This window comes from Petaurus breviceps, unplaced genomic scaffold, assembly GCF_028583685.1.
Source record: "Petaurus breviceps papuanus isolate PSGF00001 unplaced genomic scaffold, PetGlider_PUasm1.0 90686, whole genome shotgun sequence".
NCBI classification, from domain to species: domain Eukaryota; kingdom Metazoa; phylum Chordata; class Mammalia; order Diprotodontia; family Petauridae; genus Petaurus; species Petaurus breviceps.
Window position 1 is genome coordinate 11,208,121 of NW_027187309.1, and position 12,721 is coordinate 11,220,841.

At 32.6% G+C, this 12,721-nt stretch overlaps 1 pseudogene; it reads left to right on the forward strand.

Annotated features, from left to right (window-relative positions):
• Positions 1–9,548, forward strand: part of LOC138144133 (tyrosine-protein phosphatase non-receptor type 2 pseudogene) — an 84,950-nt pseudogene extending 75,402 nt beyond the window's left edge.
• Positions 9,549–12,721: the final 3,173 nt, after the last annotated feature.

The following is a 12,721-nucleotide window of genomic DNA, read 5'->3' on the forward strand; positions in this document are numbered from 1 at the left end:
TTTGTTTTTTAATTTTTTAGCTTTTTTTTTTATAGGGCAGTTGGGGTTAAGTGACTTGCCCAAAGTCACATGGCTAGTATCTGAGGCCAAATTTGTATTCAGGTCCTCCTGACTCCAGGGCCAGTGCTCTATTCACTGTGCCATCTAGACACTCCAACCAAATTGTTTTTGATAATTATTGTTTTTTAATATATTTTAATATCTGGTACTATGACTCACCCTTCCTTCACTATTTTTTATTGATTCCTTCGATATTCTTGAACTCTTCCTCTTCCAGATGAATTTGATTATTTTTCCTAGCTTTTTGATAGTTGAATTCATATAACATTGAATAAGTAAATTAATTTAGTCAATATTGTCATTTTTATTTTATTGACTTAGCTTACTTATGAGCAATTAATATTTTTTCCAGTTGCTTAGATCTGTTTTTATTTGTTTGAAAAGTTTTTTTTGTAATTGTGTTCATATAGTTACTGGATGTGTCTCAGCAGGTAGGTTCTCAAGTATTTTATACTGTCTTTAGTCATTTAAATGGAATTTCTCTTTCTCTCTCTTTCTGTGGGGTTTTGTTAGTAATATATAGAAATGCTGAGGATTTCTGTGAATTGCAGTCTTTTCAGCTGATTGATAATTTTTCTACAGAATGTGAACAATAATAACATCTACCTCACGGGGATATTGTAGAGATAAAAAGGAACAATAATAATAACTGGCATTTAAAGTTTTCAGAGCACTTTACATATCTTACTTCATTTGATTGATGCATGCAAAACACTTTGCCAACTTCAAAATGCTACATAAATGCCAACTATATTCTTCCTATTATATAACTCTCCCGCACTGCCATTATCAGGGAACTTAGGCAAACAGGAATTTCAAGGATTTGCCCAAGGTAAAACAGCTAGACTGTAGCAAAGCCAAGGCAAGAAACCACATCTTCTGACTCCTTATACTATATCATATCGACACATTCAAATATTTAAAGAAGTAATGAAATGGGAACCAAGAAACCTGAAAGAGTTAATGTGTAATTTTATGTAGTAAATATGCTACAAGGAAGTAATTTAAAATAAGAATAGAATCATAGAATTTTAGAGTTGGCAGGGTAATCTAAAACAAACTTCTCATTTTATAGATGAGGAAACAGGCTTAAAAAGGTTGTAATTTTTCTAACAAATGGAAGAATAAATGGATCTCACTGGTGACTCCTGTGAAGACGTTCATTCCAAAAATCTAGTACTCTTGGGTACTCAGAAGAAAACCTGTGATTTTGCTACTCCATTTTTCTGGGGAGGGAGCAACTGGGGGTTAACTCACTTGTTGGTCACAAAGCTAGTAAGTGTCAAGTTTTTGAGGATGAATTTGAACTCAGGTCCTTCTGACTCCAGGGCCATTGCTCTATCCATTGCACCACCTAGTTGCCACCACTATTACTTTTTTTAAAATTAAATTTTATGTTTATTTATAGATTACACCATTCATTTCCAGAAGATTTTGAGTTACAAATTTTCTCCCCATTTTTCCCCTACATACCACCCCAAAATAGCATTCCCACTGTATACCTGCTCCCCCAATCTGTTCTCTCCTATATCCTCCCTCATCCCCCTTCCAGCTTTCTGTTAGGGAAAGATGGATCTCCATATTCCAGTGCCTGTATATCTTATTAATAATAATGATATATTTTTAATCATTTGATTTTAAAACTTTGTATTCCAGATTCTTTCCCTTCCTCCCTTGTCACCCACCCTTACTGGGAAAATAAGCAATTTAATTTAGGTTATACGTGTGTAGCTATGCAAAACATTTCCATAGTGGATATATTGTGAGAGATTGACTATATTTCCCTCCATCCTATTCCAACCCCCATTTGTTCTATTCTCTACTTTGACCCTGTCCCTTTTAAAAAGTGTGTGCTTCTAACTTCCCTCCCCTCAACCTGCCCTCTTCTTCATCATTCCCCCTCTCATCCCCTTCCCCCCTGCTGTCCTGTAGGGCAAGATACCCAATTTAGTATGTATGTCATTCCCTCCCTTACCCAAACTCAATGAGAATAAGGCTGACCCATTCCCTTTTGCCTTCCTGTTCTTCTCTTCCATTGTAACAGTTATCCCTTGACTCTTCTATATGAGATAATTTACCCCCATTCTGTCTCTCCCCATCTCCTCTCATCATATTCCTCTCTCACCTCTCAATTTCACCTTTTAAATATCATCCCTTCTTATTCAATTGAGCCTGCACCCTCTGTCTATGTATACCTGCACACATATATACACACACATACATATGTATTCATTTGCACATATACCCTCCTATAAAGACATATATGTATGTATATGTATATATATACATATATGCACATTTATATCCCCTTCAACTATCCTCATATGAAAAGTTTCATAAGTTACAATTATCATTTTTCCATGTAGGCATGTAAATAGTTCCACTTTGATAAGTTCCTTATGATTTCTTTTCCCTATTTACCTTCACATGCTTCTCTTGCTTCTTGTATTTGAATGTCAAATTTTCTATTCAACTCAGGTTTGTTTTTTTTTTAAGAAGAATGCTTGAAAGTCGTCTATTTCATTGAATGACTATATTTTCCCCTGAAACATTATACTCAGTTTTGCTGGGTAGGTTATTCTTGGTTTTAATCCTAGCTCCTCTGATCTCCAAAATATCATATTCCAAGGCTTTTGATCCCTTAATGTAGAAGCTGCTAGATCTTATGTTATTCTGATTGTGTTTCCACAATATTTGAATTGTTTTTTCTTGGCTGCTTGTAATATTTTCTCCTTGATCTGGGAACTGTGGAATCTGGCTATAATATTCCTAGGAGTTTTCTTTTGGGGATCTTTTTTAAGAGGTGATTGCTGAATTCTTTTAACTTTCTGTTTTAAAATTCTTTTTAACCTCTGGTTCTAAAATATCAGGGAAATTTTCCTTGAGAATTTCATGAAGGATGATTTCTAGGTTCTTTTTTCAATCATGGCTTTCAGGTATTCCAAATTTTTAAATTATGTCTCCTCAATCTATTTTCCAGGTCAGTGGTTTTTCCAGTGAGATACTTCACATTGCCTTCTATTTTTTTTTTTCGTTTGTTTGGATCTGTTTAATAGTATCTTGATTTCTCATAAAGTCACTAGCTTCCATTTGCTCCAATCTAATTCTGAAGGAATTACTCTTTTCAGTGAGCTTTTGAAAATATTTTTCCATCTGGCAAATTCAGCTTTTTAAGGCATTCTTCTCCTCATTGGCTTTTTGGGCCTCTTTTTTCATTTGAGTTTGTCTATTTGTTAAGGGTTTATTTTCTTCAGTCAGGCTGTTGACTATCTTTTCATGATTTCCTTGCATCATTCTCATTCTCTTCCCAATTTTTACTCCACTTCTCTTATTTTATTTTCAAAATTCTTCTTGAGCTCCTCCCTGGCCTTTAACCAATTTATATATTTCTTGCACACTTTTGGTGCACAAGTTCTGACTTTTTTGTCTTCCTGCCATTCCATGCTTTGATCTTTTTTTGTCCCCCCAAAAAGGAATCTAAAGTTGGATTGCTGTGCTTGCTTTTCTTCCTTTCCTTGCTCATGTTGCTACTCAATTACTTGACTTTTGAACTTTTTGCCACAGTAGACCTCTGCTTCCAGAGAGGAGAGCTTTGTCCCAAATCATATGGGTTTTCACAGCTGCCAGAACTATTAGGAGGATGCCATCTCTACAACCCCCACAAGCTCTGACTCACCAGTCACACACCTCAGGACCACCACCCAAGAGCACGATATAGATCCAGGCAGATTAAAGAAGAGTGATTACCCTCTGAATGGTTGCTTCCCCTCCCCCCCCCCACCATGATCTGAAGGCCAGGAGCTCTGAAGCAGCCACATGGAGGTGGCTGCATGGCTGCCATGCCTCTGCCACTTCTTGCTCCAGGGGCAGAGGCCTGACCACACCTCCATCCCCCCTGGTTCCAGCAGAGTTCTGCACTGACCTTTTACTTTGTCTTTGGCATTTATGGTTTGATATTTCTGGAAACCACCACAGCTGCTGGTGATCCACTCTTCCTGAAGTCCACTTCAGCCATTGCTTGATGCCCTGGGGCCAAAACCATGGGCTCACATGGGGCTAGGCTCAGCTCCCAATGCACTGCGATGGACCCTTCCTGCCGGCCTGCTGGGCTTCCTTTAGTAGGAGATTTCTCTCTGTCACTTTGTGGGTTCTGTAGCTCAAAATTTTGTTTAGGGTCATATTTTCTTTGCCATATAAACTTTTCAAATCAGTTTGTAAAGACATAGATTATGAAATAAATCTGTACATATTTTTATTACTTTTCTTACATATACATTTTTCTTCCTCTCTAAAAACCATAAATCCAGAAGACATGGCTTCATTAATAAAATATTTCCTGAAAATATCAATTTTTAATAATTTAATGGACCTTTGATTTCATCAATGCAGTTTTTGCTCTCCATAAAAGGTCTATAAAGACCAATACCCATCTGTACCTTCTCATACTATTTTACTTTTGCCTATATACTCTGGAAAATCCTCCACATAGTACATCCAGTCAATATACTGGAACTCTTTCCTTGATCTTTGGATGTTGCATAGATATTAATGGAGTATGTGGGCTACTCATTAATTACCCCCTCACTATTGTTCTATGACCAGTGTCCATCTTTGTTTTACTACCCTGTCTCTTTGAAGGCATCTTTCACATTATTTCTAATGCATAGTACTTTATTGGTAGTATATTGCTTCCACTTCACACCTATTATGCATATCTCCATCAATATTTAGAGACTACAATATTTCATCAGAACCATGTTGTAATTGTCAAAATTTGAGATCTTTTTTGTGACCTGGACAATTTTTTATCTTTATTAAATTATAATTCTTAGTAAACCCCAAATTATGAACTAAGTTTCTTAACTCTTAATTCAGCATCTTTTTTTAAACTAGGCATAAACACTTTTTACACAACACTTATGTAATATATTCATATAATACTTCATAGTTACATCATGTCTGTAAAATATTTGAAAAGCATTGGATCTGGAAGTAGATGACCTGGGTTTAAATTACAATTATCTCATTTAGTAGTAGCTGTGGATACTTGGACAAAGCATTTCATGTAGCTCAGCCTATTTCCTCATTTGGAAGATGGAGATGATAATACTGCTTACCAACACTTTATTGTTTTTCTTTCAAAGTAGAAAAATATAACAGAAAGATAAGACAAAAGGGAAAATATAGAACTGAATAAAATGTTGGAGAATTTAGATCTGAAAGAGCTATGTTGTATTTTAAATGGGAGCATTAAAAAAATACACATATTTCAGCATTACATGGTGCCTTTTTAAAAATAGACCATGTACTAGAGAAGTTATAAACAAACATTAAAACCAACAAATCCTTTATAGACCATAAAGCAAAATAAATAACATCTAATATTGGAAGCAAAAGGAAAAGATTAAGACCTAAATGGCAACTTACAATGGTATCCTTTTTAATGAGTAGGTCAATGAGCAAAACATAGAAACAATTGATAACTAGGCAAAAGACAGTGATAACTATTATACAACACACTAGAATTTCTGGCATACAACTAAAACATTTTTCAAAGAAAAGATTTTATATATATATATATATATATGTATGTATGTATATATATATTACTGATGTAGACAAATGGAATTAATAAAGTGAATATAAAATTAGTAAATTAGAAAATCAACAAACCAAGAGTAAGCAATTGTGAAAGTGGAGAAATAGATACATTGTACAACAAAATGATGATAGATTGAGAAAACTGAATTTGGTTCTTTGAAAATCAGATCAATAAACTTCTAGTTAATCTAATCAAAAAGAGTAGAAAAATCAAATTTACAAAATAAAAAAGTTAACAAGGTAAAACTATAATAGAGAGGAAAAACAATAAGTTGTCAGAACCTACTACATACAGTTTTATATCAACAAAACTGAAAACTTAAAGGGAATTATCTTGAAAATACAAACTATAAAAATGAATAGAATACAAAATAAATAACTCCTTCATGAAAGCAAATCAAACTAGTTATAGAAGATATATAAAAGGGGAAAGCTTTCATGTGGGTGGATTTACAGGAAAATTATATGAAACTACTAAAGAATAATTCCTGCCTATACAACAAAATTTATTCCCCAATTCCTTTAATGAGACAAATACAGTCATATGCCTAACACAGGGTTGGATAAAGCAAAAGAAGAGATATGTTCCACGTGTTTTTTATTATATTATTAATTTATTTTAAACTTAAATATATAATAAAAGAAAAAGAAACATTATAAACTTAAATTCAAAATAAGAAAAGAAAAAAAAGCATTGCTTTGTGCACAGCAGAACATTAGAGATGATTCAAAATATACAGTAAAAATTTCCATTTCAAGATAGCCTATATAATAGATATAAGTTGTTTTCCAAGCTGTACATCTTTTTTTTTTTGCTTCCTTGTAAGTTTTCTTTTATTCTCTGCTGTGCTCTTTTTACTTTGTTCTTTTTGTTCCCTCCTCCCCTGAAGGCTACAATGATGTACAGAAACACAAACACACGCACAAACATATGCACAATCCATATACATACATATTCTTAGATATCTATAATCATGCTTATATATAGACATATACATTCATATTCAACCATATGTAGATGTATACATTCATATTCATCTATACTATATTTACCATATTATACTTTCTTGTTCTCTGTTTCTTTGAGGATGATGTCTTTCTTCCTAGGTCTAAGTGTTTCTATATTTTTCTAAATCCACCAACTAATCTTTTCCTATACCACAGCAACATTCCAACCTTATACTGTCTAGTTATTTTAAATAGTCTAAACCAATATTGATTAATATGGCTGATGTATAGTGTAGTTTCCCAATTTTTTTTATTAAATCTATTTTAGCTTCAACTTTGTCTGAGATCATGCTTTCTATCCCTGCTTTTTTCCCTAATAAATTCTACTCCTAATCTTTATTTTATGTTTGTTTGTACTTCTTATTTCCCATCCCTTCTAACTCCTCTACTTTACTTTTACTTACTTCCTTGTCCCCCACCAAAGATCCCTTCCTTATCCTCTCCCCCAACCCTGAAATTCCTCTGTTATCCTCTCCCCCTCCCTATCCCCTTAATCTTTTACTTCTTTATTTCTTTCTGAATTCAGAAGACATTTATGCACCTCTGTGTGTGTGTGTATTGTTCCCTCTTTAACCCATTCCCAATGAAAATAGGGTTCCAGAATTATCAGTCCTCCTCCCCCAGATAACTCCTCTGTGTCAGTTCTTCCTCTCACCTCTTATTTGTATAAGATAACTATTCTTTTCCTAGATGGTTTACTTTTTAGAGTTGCATCATTCTCAGTTCTACCCATATCTTCCTTTTGAATTACCCAATTATTAATAATAATCTTAGATATACAATTTACATTTCCTGAGACAAAAAGTAAAACGTCTCTCCTTATTGAGTCCTTTGTAATTAGTCTTTGATGTTTACCTTATATTATATTTCTCTTATATGGCAAATTTTTCATTAATTTCAAATCTTTTTGCAACAAAATCCTGAAAATCTAGCAACTCACTGAATATCCTTTATTTTTTCATTCAAGGTTTTGCTTAACTTTGGATATATTTTTGGCAGCAACCCAAGTTCTTTTGCTTTTTGATATATAATGTTTCAAGACCTGTGGTCTTGAAATGTAACCACTGCTAGATCTTGTGTGATTCTAATTGTGGCTATATCATATTTGAATTGTTTTTTTCTTGTCGCTCATAATATTTTCTCCTTCAGCTGGGGTGTCTTAGAATCTAGTTATGATATTCCTGTAGGTTTTCCTCATAGGATCTCTTTTGGGTGGTGATCAGTAGATTATTTTTTCCTATTTCTACTTTCCCCTCTTTTTCTAATGCTTCAGGAAATTTTTATTTAATTATTTCTTGTATTATTGTATGAAGATTCAGTTTTTGATCATAGCTTTTATATAGAAGGGAGTATATTCCTCAGCTGTGGGGGAGGCAGATCCACGAAGGGATGTTTTTGTAACTCTGTCCTTGCTATATTTTTTTCAGTAAATATCTCTTTGTAAAAGCTAAGTAATAAAAAATAAGCTAAACATACAGATTAGATAAAGAATTGTTTAAAAAAAAAAACTTAATAACTTCACTGTTCAATAAATGCCAAAATATAAAATGTATAGGGAGGAATTGACTAATGATAAATGATAGGAAAACTAGAAAGAAGTTTTTCAGAAGTTCAGTTTAGTGATCAGCTTTTATGCCATATGCCACTATTAAGTTTAAAAATTTATATTTGATTTTACTATTAAAGAGTATACTAAAAACCAAAAATAAAATGAAACAGAAGAGAACCCAATTATGTACCTTTCTTTGCCACAGACAAGGAAATTCTTTAACAAACAAGAGAAAGAAGCTATCATTAAAAAGTATTTTTTAAATATATGAATTAAAAAGCTTTTTTAAGAACACAATGCAACAAGTTGAGGAGATGAGTGGAATTTTGTGCTTAGCACAGTGCCTAGAGCATAGTAGTTACTTAATGTTTATTCACTGACTGAATGGAGCATGATGGTTCTCTTGAGCCCCATTTTTTCTACCACCATGTTAAGCATTAATGATTGGAAGTTTGAGGTTGAGGAGGTCAATATTGAGAACTATGGCAGAAATATATGTAACTGTTCTTATAGACCAGTGAAAAGTCTAGAAAACAAATCAAAATACCCTATGCTTATAATCCTGTTGAACTGAAAAATACTGAAAATTGTTATATTAATGATAACTTAGTTGTCATAAAAGAGGCACAATGAAATCACATTTAAATTGAGGGTCCACTTCCTAACATGTGTTGCCTTTCTGGTTAGTGGTACAGCAAAAAAAGTCCAAAGAACTTATCATGTTAAATTATTGGAGAAAGACTAGATAAAATGTGCAGAATATTGGCCAACCAAAGACCAAGTGGTGCTGCTTTCTGAAGAAACAGGATTTTGTGTGAGCCTCCTGCCAGAAAACATGAAATTGAAGAACCTAAAATATACATAATAGTAAAACCAAGATAATATCTCACTTTCATTGTACTATATGCCAGATTTCAGAGTCCCTGAACCTTCAGTTTTATTAGTCAACTTCTCATTTAAAGTTTGAGAATTTTGTTCCCTGAATGCTGAGTATGGACCTGTAGTAATTAATTCACTACAGTGTAGGAATTGTCTGTCCTGGCACATTTTCATTAGTTGATCCCCATCTTGTTCTGATGGAACTATTAATATTAAGCAATTATTACTGACTATGATAAAATATTAAATAATGGCTGAATAATTACTTATTCAGACCACATAATAACTAAGATTCCCATACATGGTTGCAACAGAAGGAACAAAATACATAATAGGAGCTTCAAATATATATAAATGGTAGAAAGAACTTTTTAATGAAGATGAGGCATCTAGCTATGAACATTCACCATCTCATTCAATTAAAATAATTGCTGAAAAACACAATGAATAATATTGATTATATTAAATTTAAAGATTTTTTTTTCACAAACAAAATCAATGCAACCACAATTAGAAAGGGAACAGGAAGCTAGGAAATAATCTTTCCAAGCAGTGTCTTTGATAAAGGCCTCATTTCTAAAATATAGAGAGAATTGAGTCAAATTTATAAGAATACAAGTCATTCCCCAGTTGATAAATGGTGAAAGGATAAGAACAGGCCATTCTCAGTGGAAAAAAATTAAAGCTATCTATAGTCATATGAAAAAATCTCTAAATCAGAATTGAGTAGAGAAATGCAAATAATCACAACTCTGAGGTAATACATTATGCCTATCATACTGACTAACAGGACAAAAAAGGAAAGTGATAAATTATGGAGAAGATGTAGGAAAATTGGAACACTAATGTATTGTTGGTGATGTTGTGGATTGATTCAACCATTCTGGAGAGCAATTTGGAGCTATGAACAAAGGACTATAAAACTGTGCATACCCTTTGACCCAGAAATATTACTTCTAGGTCTGTATCCCAAAGAGATCAAAAAATGGGAAAAGAACCTACATGTACAAAAATATTTATAGCAGCTATTTTTGTGGTGGGCAAGAATTGGAAATTGAGGGGATGCCCATCAATTGAGGAAACTGAGGCAAACTGGGTTAAGTGACTTGGCCAAGGTAATACAACTAATAAGTATCTAAGGCTGGATTTGAACTCAGGTCTTCCTGACCCAAGGCTTGACACTCTATCCATTGTGCCACTTAGCTGTCACTAGTTTCCTAATGCTTAATAAATGGGTTTTCCTTCAGTTATTCTTCTACCTTTCTTATTAGTAAAATTAACTTTGTCAATTGGGGAATGGCTGAACAAGTTGTAGTATATGAATGGAATGAAATATTATCATTCCATAAGAAATGATGAGCAGGTGGACTTCAGAAAAACCTGGACTTACATAAACTAATGCTGAGTAAAATGAGCAGAACCAGGAGAACATTGTACACAATAATAGCAACATTGGGTGATGACTAACTTTGATAGACTTAGCTCTTCTCATCAATGCAAGGATCTAAGACAACTCCAAAAAGCCCACAATGGAAAATGCTACCGAGAAAAAGAACTATGGAGTTTGAATGCAGATTGAAGCATAATATTTACTCTCATTCTGTTTCTTCTTTCTTATGGTTCCCCTCCATTGGTTCTAATTCTTCTTTATAACATAACTAATGTGAAAATATATTTAATATGAATGCATATGTAGAACCTCTATCAGATTGTATACCATCATGGGGTTGGGGAGGTGAAGAAGAGGGAGAAAATTTAGAACTCAGAATCTTATGGGAGTGAATGTTGAAAAAAAATGTTACTATTTTTAAAAGAAATGTGCAAAGGGAACATGGTGTATTTAAAAGAAGGAAAAAAGGGAACCAAATAAATTTAAGAGAACTTTCCACTAAAATTAAAGGTACTGTGAAATAGAGCACTGAAAGCATTGTTGGGAAATGAGGCTGGATTACAGAAGCTAATAGAGCTCAGAAGGTTCAGTAGATGAAGGATAAGTGGGAGTGAATGAACCTAAATCTTCATAATCTGTGAAAGTTCTGAAGTTATAAATTTTGAAACATTGACATTCAAAGAAAGACCTGAAGCCTTTTTGGCAATCAAAGTGATGTTTGGTAAATCTCTAGAATGCCTCACACATCTATTTGCAATGTTAACTTTATATATTCACATAATACCAGCAAAAAGATTTTACAAACCTTAAAAATTCTCTGTATTACTGAGTGCTTTCAAAAGTTTGTAAGAATTGTAAAAAGAAATAAATAAAACAAATCAGGAGATAATACTTTGTAATGTTCTGACATTCTTATTCTTTATGCATTTTGGACAGCATCAATTTTTATAGTGAAATTTTATTTTTCATTAAAAATTTTTAAACATAACTAGGGTAAGAAAGGAAATGGTCAACCAGGAAAAGCAAAAGCAATTTTTGCATTAAATACCTCTAATAAAAGTTTTATATCTAAGGCATACAGGATACTAACCCAGTATGTAAAAGCAAAAACTTTTTCCTACTATGTATGTGGTCAAAGAATATGAATAAATCTTTCTCAAAAGAAAAAATGAAAACTATTAACAACTACATGAAAGACTGTTCTAAATCAATGATATCAGAAGAAATATAAATCACAACTCTAAATTTTCACCTCAGTCTTAGAAATTTAGCAAATATGACAACATATGGGAATAGCCAATATTGAAGGGGTTATACAAAAAAAAAGGTACAGAAATATTGTGTTGGTAGAACTGAGAAGTAGTCTGACCATTGGGATAGTATTTTCGAATTCTGCCACATACATAAAATGCCCTTACCCTTTGAGCCAGAGTTTATTTTGCTAAACATACTTCAATGATGTCAATAATAAAAAAAAAACATAACGTTTGTGGCAACATACTTATAGTATCATTTTTTTTTTGAAATTTGCAAAAAAGTATATTAGGAGAGAAAATACATAACATTGAATTAAGCATAGCTAAATAAATTGTTATAAATGGACGCAATGTGAAATTACTCTTCTAGAAGAAATTATGAATATGGTGAATACAGAGAATCAGAGGAAGACAAATGATTTAATACAAAGTGAACTTTAGCAGAACTATAAAGACAATATAATGCTCACAATCATATAAGTATAAATAGCAGTAACAAACCAATGAAAACTGAATTTTATGAAATTAAAATAACTAAATGACTGAAAAAGGAGATATGAGGATGTTCTTTCCTTTCCTCTTTAAAAAGGTAGTGACCTGTGAATATAGTATAGAACATAATATGAAATGTACAACTTGTTTGGCCTGTTTATTATTCTTACTGATTGTTTTTTTTCCTACTTTTCTTTCTCTCTTATACAAAGAAAGTAGAATAGATATATTGAGAAATATAGGTATCATAAAAATAAGACAAACTAATAACATTTTGTTTATATGCTGCCAAAATCAACACATAAACATTTCAAAAAGACAAAAATACTACAAATATTACCTGCCTTATTGTGTTGCTACGATGATGAAATGAAATATATGTAGTGTTTTTTCTATCTTTCTTTCCTTCTTTCTTTCCTTCTTCCTTTCTTTCTTTCTTTTTCTTTCTTTCTTTCTTTCTTTCTTTCTTTCTTTCTTTCTTTCTTT